This window comes from Jatropha curcas, chromosome 7 (assembly GCF_041381405.1).
Source record: "Jatropha curcas cultivar XTBG-Jc1 chromosome 7, XTBG_Jcur_1.0, whole genome shotgun sequence".
In the NCBI taxonomy this organism is placed as follows: Eukaryota; Viridiplantae; Streptophyta; class Magnoliopsida; order Malpighiales; family Euphorbiaceae; genus Jatropha; species Jatropha curcas.
Window position 1 is genome coordinate 13738562 of NC_143157.1, and position 16768 is coordinate 13755329.

Genomic DNA, 16768 nt, shown 5'->3' on the forward strand with positions numbered 1-16768 from the left:
TAAAGCACACCCAGCCCGTGCCATGAAGCACGCCCGTGCTGCGCAGCGGAACCAGCGTGAACTAGATACGCAAATCAAGCTTTTTCTCACATGGGCCGACCTCGGGGAGTTTCCTAAACACACTAAACAAGACCTAGACCTATTTTGAGAGAAAAAGGAGTCCTAATCAAGAGGAAATCAAAAGCCTAAACAGTCATAATCTCCTATAAAGGATTTTGCACTAAATAAGGATTCTATTTCCTAAAAGGAATCAGACTCACCTCCAGGAGCTCTATATAAAGAGGGAAACTTCTCATTGCTAGGGGATCTCGTTTTTGTGCAATTCTTTACATAATTCTCTCTCTCTCAAAGACTTCAAGCATCAAATAATTGTGCCAAGAATCAAGGAAGCCATCCACATAGTTGTGATAAAGTTTTTATTCTAAACTCTTCATCTTGTTTCTTTCTTTTATTATTGTCTTTAAATATGATGAATGATTCAAGTATGATTGAGTTTAATTTAATTACTATGTCCAGCTAAAATCTTATACTAGGGATTTGATGTAATTTAATTCGATTCCAGTTTATAATATTAGATTTGTTTTTCTTTGTTCTCGTTATAAATTATTATTGTGATTAATGCTTCCAGGCAGAAAATTTCCCCTGGATTGAGTTATTTCAATAATCACATTCGGGAGAAGGGTTATTGATATGAAAAAGATAATAATTTACTTGAGAATAATAACTTGATGCGGAAGCTATATGGTTTGACTCAAGGGGGGTTTTCATAAGTTAATAAAGTATTAAGTTGTGAACTCACAAAACAACCATAAAACCTAATGATCTGATTTATGTTTAATTTCACTATTAAATGATAGGTAATTAAATTGGATTAGAATAGCTAAAAATAAATCGGGAGAGCTTGTTAGTAACTTTAGGGTTGTTTCTCCTACTTGAACAATTAAAGTTGATTAATGAACTAATAGAATAAGCTGGATAGAATTAAGTGAAATCAAATTCCCTAGTAGCTTAATTCCCTGGTTTCTTTTCACCTGAATTTTGTGTTTGATCTCTTCTGTTTATACTTTAAAGTTTATTTACCTTATAGCAATTCTCTCTTATCATCTTCTAAATAATAATAGGTTAACATAATTTTGGTAATTGATAAACAATCCCTGTGGATACGATACTCTCTTACTCTATATTACTTGTTGCGATTTCGTACACTTGCGAAAACCGCTGTCAAGTTTTTGGCGCCGTTGCCGGGGATTGGCGCATCAATATCAACACGAATTACCCTATTGTTAATTTAGACACTCTTTTATTTTTATTTTTATTTAATTTTCTTTAAAGTACTGTTCCAGGTGTTTTATGCAAAGAAGATCAAGGAATACTGAACCTCTAGTCTTTGATCCAGAAATTGAACGAACTCTTTGAAGGCTCAACGCTGCAAGAAAAACACAAGAAATAAAACTCGAACAACAAACAGACATGGCCAACGAAAACAAAAACGAGAATGAAAACATAGTCGGGCCACCACTTCAACATCCGGTCCATACCTTAAGGGATTATACAACACCTAATCTGAATGGGACAACCTCAAGTATTACTAGACCTAGGGTAGAAGCTAACAACTTTGAGATTAAACCCGCAATTATCCAAATGCTCTCTACCTCGATCTAATATGGGGGTTTGCCTAGTGAAGATCCTAATGCTCACATCACCAATTTTCTGGAAATTTGTGACACATTCAAACAAAATGGTGTTTCTGAAGATGCAATCAAATTAAGACTTTTCCCATTCACTCTTAGGGATAAAGCAAGGTCTTGGCTACAATCGTGTCCCGCTGGTAGTTTTACAACATGGGATGAATTAGCTCAAAAATTCCTAGCTAAATTCTTTCCATCCTCAAAAACCACCAAGTTGCGCAATGAGATAATGACATTTGCTCATCATGATCAAGAGAGCTTGTATGAAGCTTGGGAAAGATTCAAGGACTTGTTAAGAAAGTGCCCACATCACAGTTTGCCCAAGTGGTTACAGGTACAAACTTTCTATAATGCATTATCTCCTAACATCAAAATTACTTTAGATGCAGCTGCAGGTGGATCCTTTGAAAAGAAAGGAATTGATGAAGCATATGAGTTGATAGAGGAGATGGCAAGCAACAGCCACTACCAAAACAATACCGAAAGAAGAAGAACCGCAGGAGTCTATGAAATAGACGCCATTACAGCACTTAATGCCAAGGTAGATAACATGGTAAGGAAATTGGACATGTTAACTACTAATCCTGTAAATTCTGTTGTGCAAGTGTGTGATAGGTGCAATGGACAACATGGAATTGGGGAATGCATCATGGACTCCTTAAATCCACAAACTTTGGAGCAAGTGAACTATGTGATGAATCAAGGAAGAAAGAATTACCCTTATTCAAATTCATATGATAACAGGTTAAGGAATTATCCTAATCTATCCTATGGTAATCCTAACAATGCCTTGAATGCGCCACCAGAGTTCCATCCTCCGGAAAAGAAATCTCATGATGATCTCCTCACTGCTCTTTCCAAATCACACATGGAGTTCATGAATGAAACTAGAGAGAACCATAAAATCCAGCAGGTTGCAATAAGAAATTTGGAGATTCAACTAGGGCAATTTGCAAACATGATGGCATCTCGACCTCAAGGTACGTTACCTAGCAATACTGAAAAGAATCCAAAAGAACAAGTGCAGGCTATCACCTTGAGGAGTGGCAAACAAATAGATGAACCACCAAGGAAAGAAAAAGAAGAAAAAGAACAGCCAAAGGTGCCTATCATTGACTTAGAAGAACAGGAAAAGGTAAAACCCTATGTTCCCCCTGTTCCCTTTCCATAAAGATTAAAGAAAGCACAAGATGACAAGAGCTTCCTCAAGTTTCTGGATGTGTTTAAGAAGCTTCAAATCAACATTCCTTTTGTTGAAGCTCTTGCTCAAATGCCTAGCTATGCTAAATTCCTAAAAGATATCTTGAGCAAGAAACGAAAAATTGATGATCAAGGAACAGCAATGTTAACGGAGGAGTGCAGTGCAATTATCCAAAACAAATTGCCTCCAAAGTTAAAAGATCCAGGAAGTTTTTCTATCCGTTGTAACATTGTTAATCTTGACTTTGAAAAGGCTTTGGCGGATTTAGGTGCTAGCATTAATCTTATGTCCTATGAAGTTTTTAAGATGCTAGGTATGGGAGAGCTCAAACAAACAAGGATGTCTTTGCAATTAGCAGATCGTTCAATTAAATATCCTAGAGGGATTGTAGAAGACGTGCTTGTAAAGGTAGGTACATTCATCTTTCCTGTTGATTTTGTTATTCTTGACATTGATGAAGACAGGGAAGGATCTCTAATCCTGGGACGACCTTTTCTTGCAACTGCAAGAGCATTAATTGATGTCTATGAGGGTAAGTTTACTTTAAGAGTTGGACAGGAGGAGATTGTATTTGATGTACTTAAATCTTGTAAACTTCCTATGGACTATGGAGACTGTTTTAGAATTGATGTTGTTGATGAATGTGTGGAAAGCACTTTGCATGTCGAAAATAACATGAATGAACCAAGCACCCTGAATGAAAAAGAAAAGGAACCACCTAAGCATGAACTAAAACAACTTCCACCTCATTTAAAACATGCATTCTTAGGTGAGGACTATTCTTTTCCTGTTATTATTTCTTCTCACTTAACACTTGATCAGGAGGAAAGGTTGTTGCAGGTTCTACGTAGGCACAAGAAAGCATTAGGGTGGTCTATCTCAAATCTACAAGGAATAAGCCCGAGTGTGTGCATGCATAAAATCTTGATGGAAGAAGACTACAAACCTTCAATCGAGCACCAAAGGCGACTGAATCCAAACATGAAGGAGGTAGTCAAGGCTGAAATCATCAAAGTCCTAGATGCCGGTATCATTTATCCGATTTCAGACAGTAATTGGGTAAGTCCTGTCCAAGTTGTTCCAAAGAAGGGAGGTATGACTGTTATCTCTAATGAAAACAATGAACTAATCCCCACAAGAACAGTCACAGGTTGGCGTGTGTGTATAGATTACAGAAAACTAAATAAAGCAACACGCAAGGACCATTTTCCCCTTCCCTTTATTGATCAAATGCTTGAAAGACTTGCAGGTTATCCTTTTTATTGTTTCTTAGATGGCTATTCAGGGTACTTTCAAATACCCATAGCTCCTGAAGACCAAGAGAAAACTACATTCACTTGTCCTTATGGCACTTTTGCCTATAGGAGAATGCCTTTTGGGCTATGCAATGCCCCTGCAACCTTTCAAAGGTGCATGATGTCCATCTTTTCTGATATGGTGGAAAAATTTATTGAAATATTCATGGATGACTTTTCTGTGTTTGGTTCTTCTTTCGATGCATGCCTTCATAATCTATCTTTAGTAATGCAATGATGTGAAGACACTAACCTGGTATTAAATTGGGAAAAATGTCACTTCATGGTTAGTGAAGGTATTGTCTTAGGGCATAAAATCTCTCAAAAAGGGATTGAAGTAGACAAGGCGAAAATTGAGGTAATTGAAAAACTACCTCCTCCTAACACAGTGAAAGGTATAAGAAGTTTTCTTGGGCATGCAGGGTTTTATAGGAGATTCATAAAGGACTTCTCAAAAATCACTAAACCTCTTTGTAATCTATTAGTTAAAGATGTTCCTTTTGATTTTGACAAAGAGTGTTTAGATGCTTTTAACAGGTTGAAGAAGGAGTTAATCTCAGCCCCGATCATCACTACACCAGATTGGACTTTACCCTTTGAACTCATGTGTGATGCTAGTGATCATGCTGTAGGAGCTGTTCTTGGACAAAGAAAAGACAAGAAGTTGCATGTTATTTATTATGCAAGTCGCACATTAAATGATGCGCAACTAAATTATGCAACTACGGAAAAAGAATTGCTAGCTATTGTTTTGCTTTTGACAAATTCAGGGCATATCTAATTGGAGCTAAAACAATAGTCTACACAGATCACTCAGCCATCAAATACTTGCTGGAAAAGAAAGATGCAAAGCCGAGACTCATTCGTTGGGTACTTCTATTGCAAGAATTTGACTTAGAAATTCGTGACAAAAAGGGGACCGAGAACCTCGTTGCTGACCATCTTTCCAGGCTTGAATTGGGGGAAGAAGATACAAGCGAGCTACAAATCAATGAAAGCTTTCCCCATGAGCAACTTCTTCTAGTAGCAAATGCTCAAACCCCCTGGTACGCTGACATAGTTAATTATCTTGTTTGCAAAATTCCTCCTCCCAATTTTTCTTACCAACAAAGAAAAAAAATTTTTCATGATATCCAATTCTACTATTGGGAGGAGCCATTTTTGTTCAAGTATTGCAGTGATCAGCTATTCAGGAGATGTATACCGGAAACTGAAATAGAAAGTGTCCTTAAATTCTACCATTCAATGGAATGTGGAGGTCACTTTGGAGCAAGCAAAACAGCTGCGCGTATACTAGAAAGTGGTTTGTATTGGCCTAATCTCTTTAAAGATGCTTATAACTATGTTCATCTTTGTGATCATTGTCAAAGGTTAGGTAACATCTCGAAGAGACATGAGATGCCCTTAAATAGCATCCTTGAAGTCAAAATCATCGACGTATGGGGTCTGGACTTCATGGGACCTTTTCCACCATCATATTCAAATCAATACATTCTAGTGGCGGTGGATTATGTGTCAAAGTGGGCAGAGGCTGTTGCTCTTCCAAATAACGATGCCAAAAGTGTGATGAGCTTCATCAAGAAAAACTTTACAAGGCATGGCACTCCTAGAGCAATAATCACGGACGGAGGTAAGCATTTTTGCAATAAATATTTAGATTCACTTCTTGCAAAATATGGTGTCACTCATCGTGTAGGTACTCCATATCATCCTCAAACAAGTGGACAAGTAGAGGTCACTAACAGAGAAATCAAAAAGATACTCGAAACCACTGTTGGACAATCAAGAAAGGATTGGTCCAAAAAGCTAGACAATGCTCTATGGGCCTATAGAACGGCATTCAAAACGCCTATAGGTATGTCTCCATATCGCATGGTGTACGGTAAGGCTTGTCATCTTCCTATAGAGTTAGAACATAAGGCGTTTTGGGCCATTCAATTTCTTAACTTTAATGCCAAAGAAGTGGGACAAAAGCGCTTGTTACAGCTAAACATGATGGATGAATTGCGCCTCCATGCTTATGAAAGTGCTAAAATATACAAAGATCGCACTAAACAATGGCACGATAAGCGCATTATCATGAGGGATCTAAAGGTAGGCCAACAGGTGTTACTCTATAACTCTAGGCTCCGGTTATTCCCTGGTAAGTTGCGCTCTAGATGGTCTGGACCGTTCACAATCAAGGAGATCTTTCCTCATGGCGCGATTGAAATAGTGGATGGTAAGTCAAATCGAAGTTTCAAGGTAAATGCTCAACGTCTGAGAAGCTATCATAATGACAACTTTGAACCCATCAAGAGTACAATTGGTCTTGCTTAGCCTAAACTAGGCTAAGTGCGTCGAACTTAACGACATTAAACAAAAGTGCTTGTGGGAGACAACCCATCTAATTTTCTTGCTAAATTTTCGTTCCATTTATTTGTTTTTATTTTCTGTTTTATTTGTCAAATTCCCAAATTTTCTCCATAAGTGTTCTTTTGTTTTAGTTAGAGTTTTTTGTAGGAAAAAGTGAAAATCCAGAGCAGAGCACGCCCTGGCCGTGCTAGGTGGCACGCCCGTGCCATGGGGTGAGGAGCCAGCACCCCCAGGCGTGCCTCGCAGCACGCCCATGCGTTTTTCAAGGGTGCTGACACTTGAGAGTCAGAGAAGAGCATGCCCTAGCCGTGCCTCTCAACACAGCCGTGCCATAGAAAAGGGACAAACACACTTGAAGGTCAGAGAAGAGCACACCCCGGGCGTGCCCAGCAGCACACCCGTGCCGTAGAAAAAGGGGGAAAGGTCACTTGAGAGGCAGGGACAAGCACGCCCAAGCCGTGCTCGATAGCACGCCCGTGTTGTCCACAGGCACTCTTCAATCTGAGAGGCAGCGAAGAGCACGCCCCAGCCGTGCTTAGTAGCACGCCCGTGCCACTTGCGTGACAATTATCAGCCCAAAGGTCAGAGAGAAGCATGCCCAAGGCGTGCTTGTCAGCACGCCCGTGCAAGGTACGCTTCTTCTTTTGTTTTACAGGTCAGAGGAAAGCATGCCCAAGCCGTGCTTATCAGCACGGCCGTGCCACGATCAGACCCACTCATTAATTGGCGCCCCTATTTAAAGAGCACGCCTTCAACCCCTCTCTTTTCCATCTCGCACGCCCTAGCCGTCACCTTTTCTCTCTCAAATTTTCTCTTTTCTTCTCCCTTTTCTCTCAAATCAAACACTCTCCACCCAAAATTTTCATATAATCAACTCCAACAATGCCTCCTAGATACAAACGCAGCAGACCCGCATCCTCCGTTGCTGCTCGAAAGCGTTCAACTACGCGATCCTCCATGGCTCCTCAACCTCCTTCACCTCCTGCACTTCCATTCGAGTTTGCCTCATCCGAGCAACAAGAAAGGTACACAAAACTATCTCTTCGGCCTATTTTACCGAATAGATTTATTGATGAAGCTGCTTTAGCACAAGTGGGTCTTAGAGATATTGTGTTAGAACCACTTAAGAGAATAGGGTGGGGGGAATTTCTTGCTATGAAGGATCTAGTCTATGCACCGCTGACTCTGGAATTTTTGAGTTCCTATTCCTCTTTTATTCAGTTTTTACCTACATCTCCCCCAAGCAAGATTAGATTTAGGCTTTCTAGCCAGGATTTTGAACTGTCTGTGAATGAAGTTAGCCATATTTTTGGATTCCCAACCGAAAATGCTCAAATACAAATACCTAGTGATTTTAATGCAAGAAATGCGTGGAACGATTTTACTGCTGAAGTAAGTTATAATCCTAGATATTCGAAAGCCTCTAAACTGAAAAATCTTGCCCTAAGATATGTACATAAATTCTTATCTAATACTATCTTTGGAAGGAGTGAAAGTGATGGCGTTCTGAGTTTAAATGAGTTATACTTCTTATGGGCCATTGAAAGAGGAATTTTACTCAATGTTGGGTATTGGTTATGCCAAAAATTTGCAAAGGTGGCTAGAGCCGACAAAGGCGCTATAATGGTGGGGTGTTTTGTGACCCGCATCGCTAGATATTTACAGGTTTGGCAACCACCTCGATCAGTACATGAGAGTGTTGGAGGTGGAAAGGGCACCCGACTAGATTTGGATGTTATGATCCACATGAAATTGATCGAAAAAGTCGGGGATGCATATCGGGTAGTGAATGCTCCAGAGGTCAATCCTGATGATGCAGGAACAGAGGCAGCAGGTGGTGCTAACATGGAGGAGGACAACCCTCCCCCTTTTACCTCTTCTTTTGGTGCAGGTACATCTGGTGCTGGTCCATCGTTCCAAGGCACATCCAACATGTCAAATGATGAAGTCCTTGCAAGAATGATGTCTCGAATGGACCTTTTTGACACACGCCTTAACAGGATGGAAACGATGATCGCAAACCATTTCCAGTCCATTGAAATTATGAACGGCAGTCTTGATTCTAGGATGGATACCATGCAAGGCCAACTCCATACCATCCTCCAGCTTCTGCAGCCACCCCCACCACCGGAGCATTGACGGATTTCTCACTTATCTTTTGTTTTGTTTATGTTTATTTTTGTTCTAATACATTGTCTTGGTTGCTTTCATTTTAATTTGTTTGTTATTTGAATTTTTTTTTAACTTCTTAGTAGTTTTTGTTCTTAATGTTTAGTTGCTCTTTTAGCTAAGACACATTCCACAACCATTCTATTGTATTGTTCAATACAATGTTGGTAAGGTTTCTTCTTCTCTCTTACTGCTTTCCTTCTAGTAATGCAATAAGTTTGGGGAATTTATACACATTGGGGACAATGTGATTGATTGAATTGGGGGAAGGGAATTTTAGCTAAAATTTTTTGTTTTTGCTTAACATGTTTGGAATGATTACAAGTAAGCTTGAAGGTTCTCATGTCTAGCAATAAGTGTTAAATATAGTTGATTCTCAATTCTAGCATATTGAAGCTCTGAATTTGAAATTTTGACTCAATCATATTCATTGATCTAAACTATTTGTTTCTAGATTTTTTTTAAACACTGATTTTTATGAAAGTTATGATGTATAAGTTTGTTTCACTCTAAAGTTATTTAAACCTTGGCATTCCTAGAACAAAAATTAGAATTTCCTTGTAGGCGAAAAATTTAAATGTTTACTTTTTGAAAGAGATGATTTAGGCAATTTTTGTTGAAACTTATATTTAGCCTAGACCACCTAACTTAAAAATATGACCCTCGAAACCAACTTTGAAGCCTTAAACCGTAAAATTTTCTTCTTCACCCTAAATAAACCGAGCCCTCAAAGCCAAATTCAAATTTCCTACCCTAAGTACAAAGGATTGTATGATTGAAAGATTCGACTTTTAATTAGAATATAGCAACAAAAGAGGGAGAATTTATCAATTAATACTAGCAAATGAAGAAAAGAAGAAAGAATCAAGAAAGAGGCACATGAAAAGCAATCAAAAGAATTCAAAAAGAATGGAAAAAAGCAAGGAAGAAAAGTGCCAAAATATTAAGAAAAGACCTTGCCCAAGATGCCTCTAGCTAGTAAGAAAGTTTCAAAACAGACACTCCCTAGAACTAGTAAAAGTTTAATTAAAATAGAATCTTGAATATTATACATTCTTTTGTACTCTTTGACTACCTTTTATCCCTTTCTTTGATTAAGCAAAATTTGCACCAAGAAAGCCCCATTACAACCCAAATAAAGACCTTTTGATCTTTTAATCGTATGCATTTAAATCGTGGAGAAAGGATGACTAATTCTGCATATGGGAATGCCACTTTTGCACTATCAATTGTCTTATTTTTAAAAAAAAAAAAAAGGTTGAAAATTCTTTAGATGATTCATGTCCTATTTATCATAAATTGAATAAGTATTAGTGTTGACAATCTCTTTAAACTTATATTTTACTCAATGAACGTGCTTTACTCAAGAATAAAAGACAAGCTTAAGTATGAATAGCATGGAGAACGATTGAGTTTATTCACTTGTTTACTAATCATGATATCTTGAAAGTTTATTGAGATCATCTCCAACCATGGTAAGCTAGTGTCGTCAAATTATTTTTCTTTTAGTTTTGTTGCTTGAGGACAAGCAATGGTTTAAGTTTGGGGAATTTTGATAGGTGTTAATTTCATAGTATTTTTAATATAGTTTTTATTAGAATTTCAGTAAGTTTTTATTACTTTAATTTGATTTTAATTCACTTCTAGAATAATTGTGTTCAAAGCTTCCTTGATTCTTAATCCGCTTGATCTAAGAGAAAATTGTAGGAATTTGGCGCAGAAAAGAGCTTTACAATGCAAGACACTTAACTTCTAGCACGCCCAGGCCGTGCTAGAAGGCACAACCGTGCTAGAAGCTAAGGAAACCAAAGGTGTAACGCCCTGATTTTTCTGTGTCTAAAATAATAGTTTTACCGGTCTGTGAATAGTACCACCGGTCTGTGAATAGTACCATCAGCCCGGGAATAAGGATTATTTTGGTCCGAAAAAATTACTATTTATGTTTTATATTTTATTTAACATTTTTGGAACATGTATGCATGGTTTTTATGGGTAGAAAGTAAGTAAGGAATATTTTTGGAGAAATTAGAGAATTAGTGAATAGTGAATTATGGTGTTATATTAATTAAAGAAATTAGAAAAATTATTTTATGGAGTAAATTTGAGATGGTGTTATATTAATTAAGGAAATTAGAGAAATTTATTTTATGGAGTAAATTTGAGAATTTTGTTGTGTTACATAATATTTTGAAAGAATTTAATTTGGAGAATATTTGTAGCCATTAGATTACATTGACTAAAATGCCCTTATTGCTCAATTATTTGAGCAACCCTTTTCTCTTCTTCTTCTTCTCATCAACGTGAACTCCTCTCCTTTCTCCTCTTTGTTTTTCCTTCAATTTCTACATGGTAAACTCACCAAATTTACACCATTAAACTTGATTTAAGTAATTAATCCTTGAGATTAAAGCTTTAGAAATGATTTTTGGTGAATAATTTCAAGTAATTTGGAGAGTTACAACTTAACCCAAAGGGTGGAGAACCTTCTACCAAAGAGAAGGCAAACTAAGGCTTCAAGAGTTTGATTTAAGCTTGTTAGAGCTTATGTTAAGGTTAGTGTTCATAAACACTCTTATCTTGTTTAAATTTTTGATTTTGTGAAGTTTATACTCTTTTGTGAAAATTGAGAATTTTATATGAAATAATTTGGTTATTAAATTTTGGTGGTATACATGTGTTCTTGAGAGATTTCTAAGCATGCTTATATGTTGAATTGATGAAGAAAACAATTTCTTCTTCATTCTCCAAGAGTGGCAGAACCTATTGATGAATAAAGCCCTAAGTTTTCTTGTTATTCTTTGTGGATTTATGATCTTAAGATGATATTTGATGAGTATTTGGTATGTGGTAGAAATCTCTACCTTGTATATGATATAAGTAAGCTGAAATGAGGAAAAAGTGTTATTGGGTGTGATTACGGCCTGTTTTTTGATCCTTTTCATTTTTCATTTGTAACACCCCTTCCCGGTCCACCCGTAAACCCGAATAAACCGAGTCGAGACGTTACAAACTGGTTGACTGTATGGCCTGACATGCTGAGATCATAATGTATGTTGAATATAATAGCATGCTGATGTTGTATACAAAAATAATGTAATTTATATTTACAAAACATGATACTAGTGTCAAAATGAAATGGGCCCAACTGTGTGCCCTGTACATGCCATGAAAAGGATAGACAAAAGATACATATTAAAATGAGTAGCTACCCTGAAGACTGAGTCTTCTACAGATGAACTGCAGCAGTTGTAAGCTGACTCTCTACGGTCCAAACTCAAAACCTGCGAGTTAAACAGGTAACTCGCTGAGCAAATAAAGCTCAGTGGATATCTCAACATATAAAGAAACAATTAAACACATACATGTATAGAAAGAACCATGTAAACACATATGGCACATATAAGCACACACATCATGATACTTTCATCATACCTTGATTATCTTTTGTACTGTTTATAATACTGTATAATGCATGAAATGTTATGTCAAGATATCTGTATGGCTCCATAAGGTTATAGTGAAACCGAAGTGATAAGAAAAACTGTATGAAACTGGATGAATACTGTATGCTTGGCTGCTATGGCCCATATATAATCATATCCACTCAAGGGCCTGTAGTCGTAGTATCAAACTGTATGAGGTGCAGATCTGCTATCCTATGTCGCGACATAGCCTTATCTACATGGTTTCTACCTAACCTCAATGGAGCATAATGTTGGTATGTCAATAATATAACACAACATCATATTAATAGTTCATAACTTCATAATTCATAATGTATATTGAATTTCACATCATTTGCATGCTTGAATGGTGTTTTGATACATGTTCAAATGTTGTATTTGATGTTAAAATGATTGGAGGCATATAAGTGAAGCAAAGGAATACAATTGCATTGAAAAAGAAGTCCAAAAATGCATGAAAACACAAGTCGCGAGCGCGCCTTGCAAGGTCGCGAGCGCGTAATGCACTAGATGAGAGACAGTGAGTTATCGGGCACAAGTCGCGAGCGCGTACTTGAAAGTCGCAAGCGCGAGAAGTGCCAAATGAGAGACAGTGAGTTCTCAGGCCAAATTCGCGAGCGCGCGATGAAGGTCGTGAGCGCTTACAGGCCAAGGGCCAAGTACGTGAGCGCGTACTTCAAAGTCGCGAGCGCGAGAAGTGCCAAATGAAAGTCAGAGAGTTTGCGTGCACAAGTCGCGAGCGCGTACTTGAAGGTCGCGAGCGCGAGATGTGCCAAATGAGAGTCAGAGAGTTTCAGGTGAAAGTCGCGAGCGCGTAGTTCAAATTCGCGAGCGCGAGAAGGCAACGCGAACTCGTCATGCAATTCGCGCGCGCGCTTCCAGCCTGCACTGTCTGTACTCTTTTGGTCATATCTCTCAATATACAACTCCAATTTGGATGATTCACAAACCCATGTAAAGCTAACACATAGAGGAACAAATAACTCTTCTATGACACTTCCTAATTCCATCATTAAATGGGGTCAAAATCAAGATGAAGTTACTAGTAAAATTTCCAGCAAAACCTGTTTCAACATAAACTCAATATTCACTTCATTTATTCAATACCTCCCCTGTTCTCCCCTGTTTCTCACCATTACCAGTCCTCCCACTCAACATGAAGCAATATATTGTCTCACTAGCAACACACCACACAATTCTCATGCAAAGAAAATGGAAAATAACAAGAGATATCAAACCTTTACTCCAAAAGCTTGAGCTCCTCTTTAGCTTCTTTTTTCTACACTCTTTGAACTCCCTTCACCTATAAATAAGAATTCTTATGAATTCTAAAATAATAACACCAAATGATTCAATTATGAACTTCAAGAAGGTTTACTTACTTGGATAGAAGAAAAATTGAAGTTAAGGCTTAACTACCATTAAAATTGAAAGGAAGGTGGAAGAGGAAAGGAAGAAGATGAAGATAAACATGAAAATGGGAAAGTGAAATGGGTATGCACGGGTAGGCTCTAAAAGATCCATGACTTTGTGTAAAAGTTCTAAATGGTACCTCAATTGTAAACAGGCTACAACTTAATACCCAAGCTCAATCTTTTAATGCAAATCAATCCTCACCCATGTGCCTTAATCTTTTCTCTCAATCAAGTAACTCCACTTAATAACCCATTCTACCCCAACCGAGTTTGATTCAACTCGACTCAACTCGACTACATGAAATGACTCGACTCAGTAGGATGTCACATCATTAGTGTCTGAGTCCTTCGTGCAAGTTGTAGGTCTACTTCTTAGCTTTCCAACCCATCCTCTTGTGTCCAATTTGGATATATATAGCTCAACTTATGGCTAAAACACCTAAACTGACTCTGTTATGACGGGCTACATGCATCACTGACTTGAGTGCCCATTTTGACCACTATAATGATAATATTATGTTCTAAGTTCTTCATGAGAGTTGTTGCCCTGTGTCTTGAAACTTCTCTGGTTTTGGATTGGTTTGATTTGAGTGTTTGGATAAGTAGGAATTTGATAAACATTGGAATTAGTTCTGCTGAATCAGGTCTGGACTAGTGGTCTGTGTTCCTAGCCTTTTTTCACCATCTTACATATTGATCTGGGCTGTTGTCCCTTGATAACACTTGTAGTATTTTGTCTTAGCTTTTTAATAAATCAAACATCACTAAGTTGGAGACACAGAACTCAAGTTATGTCTTAAAAACCCAGCAAAGGTCAAGGTTATTTTAATGCTGGAAATTTTCTATGTCTTGAATCATAGGTTTATTTGGATAAATGTAGGTATGAATCATGTGTGATGAAGTTCTCTTGATTCTTTGTATCCTTTAAGATTTATTTGACAAAAATAAGACATAAGTTTGAGAAGTGATGTTGTGGATATGTTTAAATGGAGATAAATTGGAAAGGTGTGAAATTGATTTAGATAATGCATGATGAGGGTTGAAATGGATACTTTTGTGCATAAGAGTTATGTTAGCATGCGTGATTGGAGAAGGAAATTCCTCCCCTTGGTTAATAATGCTTGCTTAATTATTTTATATATGTGAAATATGTATGACTATTTTGATTTGATAACTTTCATATGTTTAGAGTTTTTTTAAAAAAAAAAGGGTATTTAAGGTGAATGTGATTTGAAGTTTGAATAAGGAAAGTATGATTTTATATGAGAAGAAATGTCTTATAATAAATGTCATTGTGACTTTAAGAAAGTTTGAAAAGAAAAGGAATTTATGAGAAATTTCCTATATTAAGTAATTATGTTTAAATATGAAGTTTTCATGAGTCACTTAAGTTCTAAAGTAAGCTTACAAGTATGATTTCATATGATAAGAAATTTTCTATGTTAAGTAATTATGTGTAAGTATGAAATTTTCATGAACTACTACGTTCTAAAGTAAGCTTATATTATGAATTTAAGAAGACTAATGAATAAGACAAGTTTTATGATAAGTGTTATGAATTAAGAATTAGAACAAGGATTTTGGGCTCTCCTATACTTAGTGTGAATTTGATGCGTGATTTGATTTTATTATGTATGATGAGCATGCTCGGCATTTGATGCCATTATGATAAGAAGCTATGATCATATGCTAGGCACGTGGGTGTCTTATGTTAGGGCGGACGCGCTCTATATGTTATGAATACGATGGCGACCTAAGGCCATTATGAAAAGGTTGGCGACCTAAGGCCATTATGAAAATGTTACACCCACCGCCCAGTCCCGAGAGACCCGACGGCGGATGTCACATTCGGTGCCGGAGGCACCGTCTTAACTTAACATATAAATCAGAAAATCCTAGTATGAATTAGAAGTGATTTAATATTCACAAGTTTAACAAGTAGTATTATTTTTTAAAAAAAAAAATGATTTGGGAGGAACCTATAGAAAAACTGCAAGAGTTTCCCCTAAACATAGACATTGCCAAACAAGTGAATACAAAACACTCCCAATTTCAAAACTCCAAACTCCATCAAACTCCAAGAACAACACAATAACACTCTTCTAAGGTCTAACTACAACATTTGCGTATGCATCAATTAGATACATTTAGTTAAACATATTACTTTGAATTTTCTGCACAATAAATAAGTTCCAAGTCTATCTTCCAATAAATACACCCAATTAATTTACAATAATATACTTACAGTATAAATTACATAATAGAGTCTCCAAAAATGGACTACTTATACATGCCAGAATACTTAATTACATAACACACTAATCAACTACCAAAATATCTCTTCAGTTCTGATGCTACTCTTTTGGTCTTCAATCAGCAATATAGACTCCAACCTACGCGTGATAAAATCAACACGCTGAGTATAAAACTCAGTGGTGCTCATAAAACACAACAAACCAATGTTGCGATGGCAACACACTTAAAATATCAATTTTCATCAAAAGATTTACAATCATAAAATCATTAACGCTTTAATATACATTTACATTTATAACAAAATGATCAAATAAAACTATTAATATTTTATTCGTTCAAATCATAAATTCATTATTTGAAATTGTAGTACACCAATACATATACTGGTTATTTAGAAAACCATGTAACGTAATATCCTGCTTTGACAATTCATTTAATAACATATAATCATTTATTTCCAAGCTACCTGAAAAATATGTTTACAAGGGCTCACATACACTTAGGAGAAAAAGAAGCAGATAGGTTTTCAGAACAGATTCAGAATGGCCTTAGGTCGCCAACAGATTCAGAACATATAGAGCGCGTCCGCCCTAACAGAACAGAAGGCACCCACGTGCCTAGCATATGATCATAGCTTCTTATCAAAATGGCATCGAATGCCGAGCATGCTCATCAGACAGAATAAAATCAAATCACGCATCAAATTCACACCAAGTATATTAGAGCCCAAAATCCATTTTTTTATTCTTATTTTTATTCTGACTTTCCATTGCTCATAAAATTTATTTTCTGTAGTATTCATAAAATTACAATGAAAACTGAATTTAAACTGAATTCATTCATGAAACGTCTCATACTTAAACCAAAGTACTTAACATTGGAAATTTCCAGCATAAAAGCAATCTTGACCTTTGCTGAGTTTTTA

The 16768-nt window shown here is 36.8% G+C and overlaps 1 non-coding gene across 1 annotated transcript; it reads right to left on the minus strand.

Moving 5' to 3' along the window:
• Positions 1–1899: 1899 nt before the first annotated feature.
• Positions 1900–2005, minus strand: LOC149494710 (small nucleolar RNA R71). Its single transcript, XR_016321948.1, has one exon. It is a non-coding gene; the product is annotated as a small nucleolar RNA R71 (small nucleolar RNA).
• Between the last annotated feature and the right edge of the window lie 14763 nt (positions 2006–16768).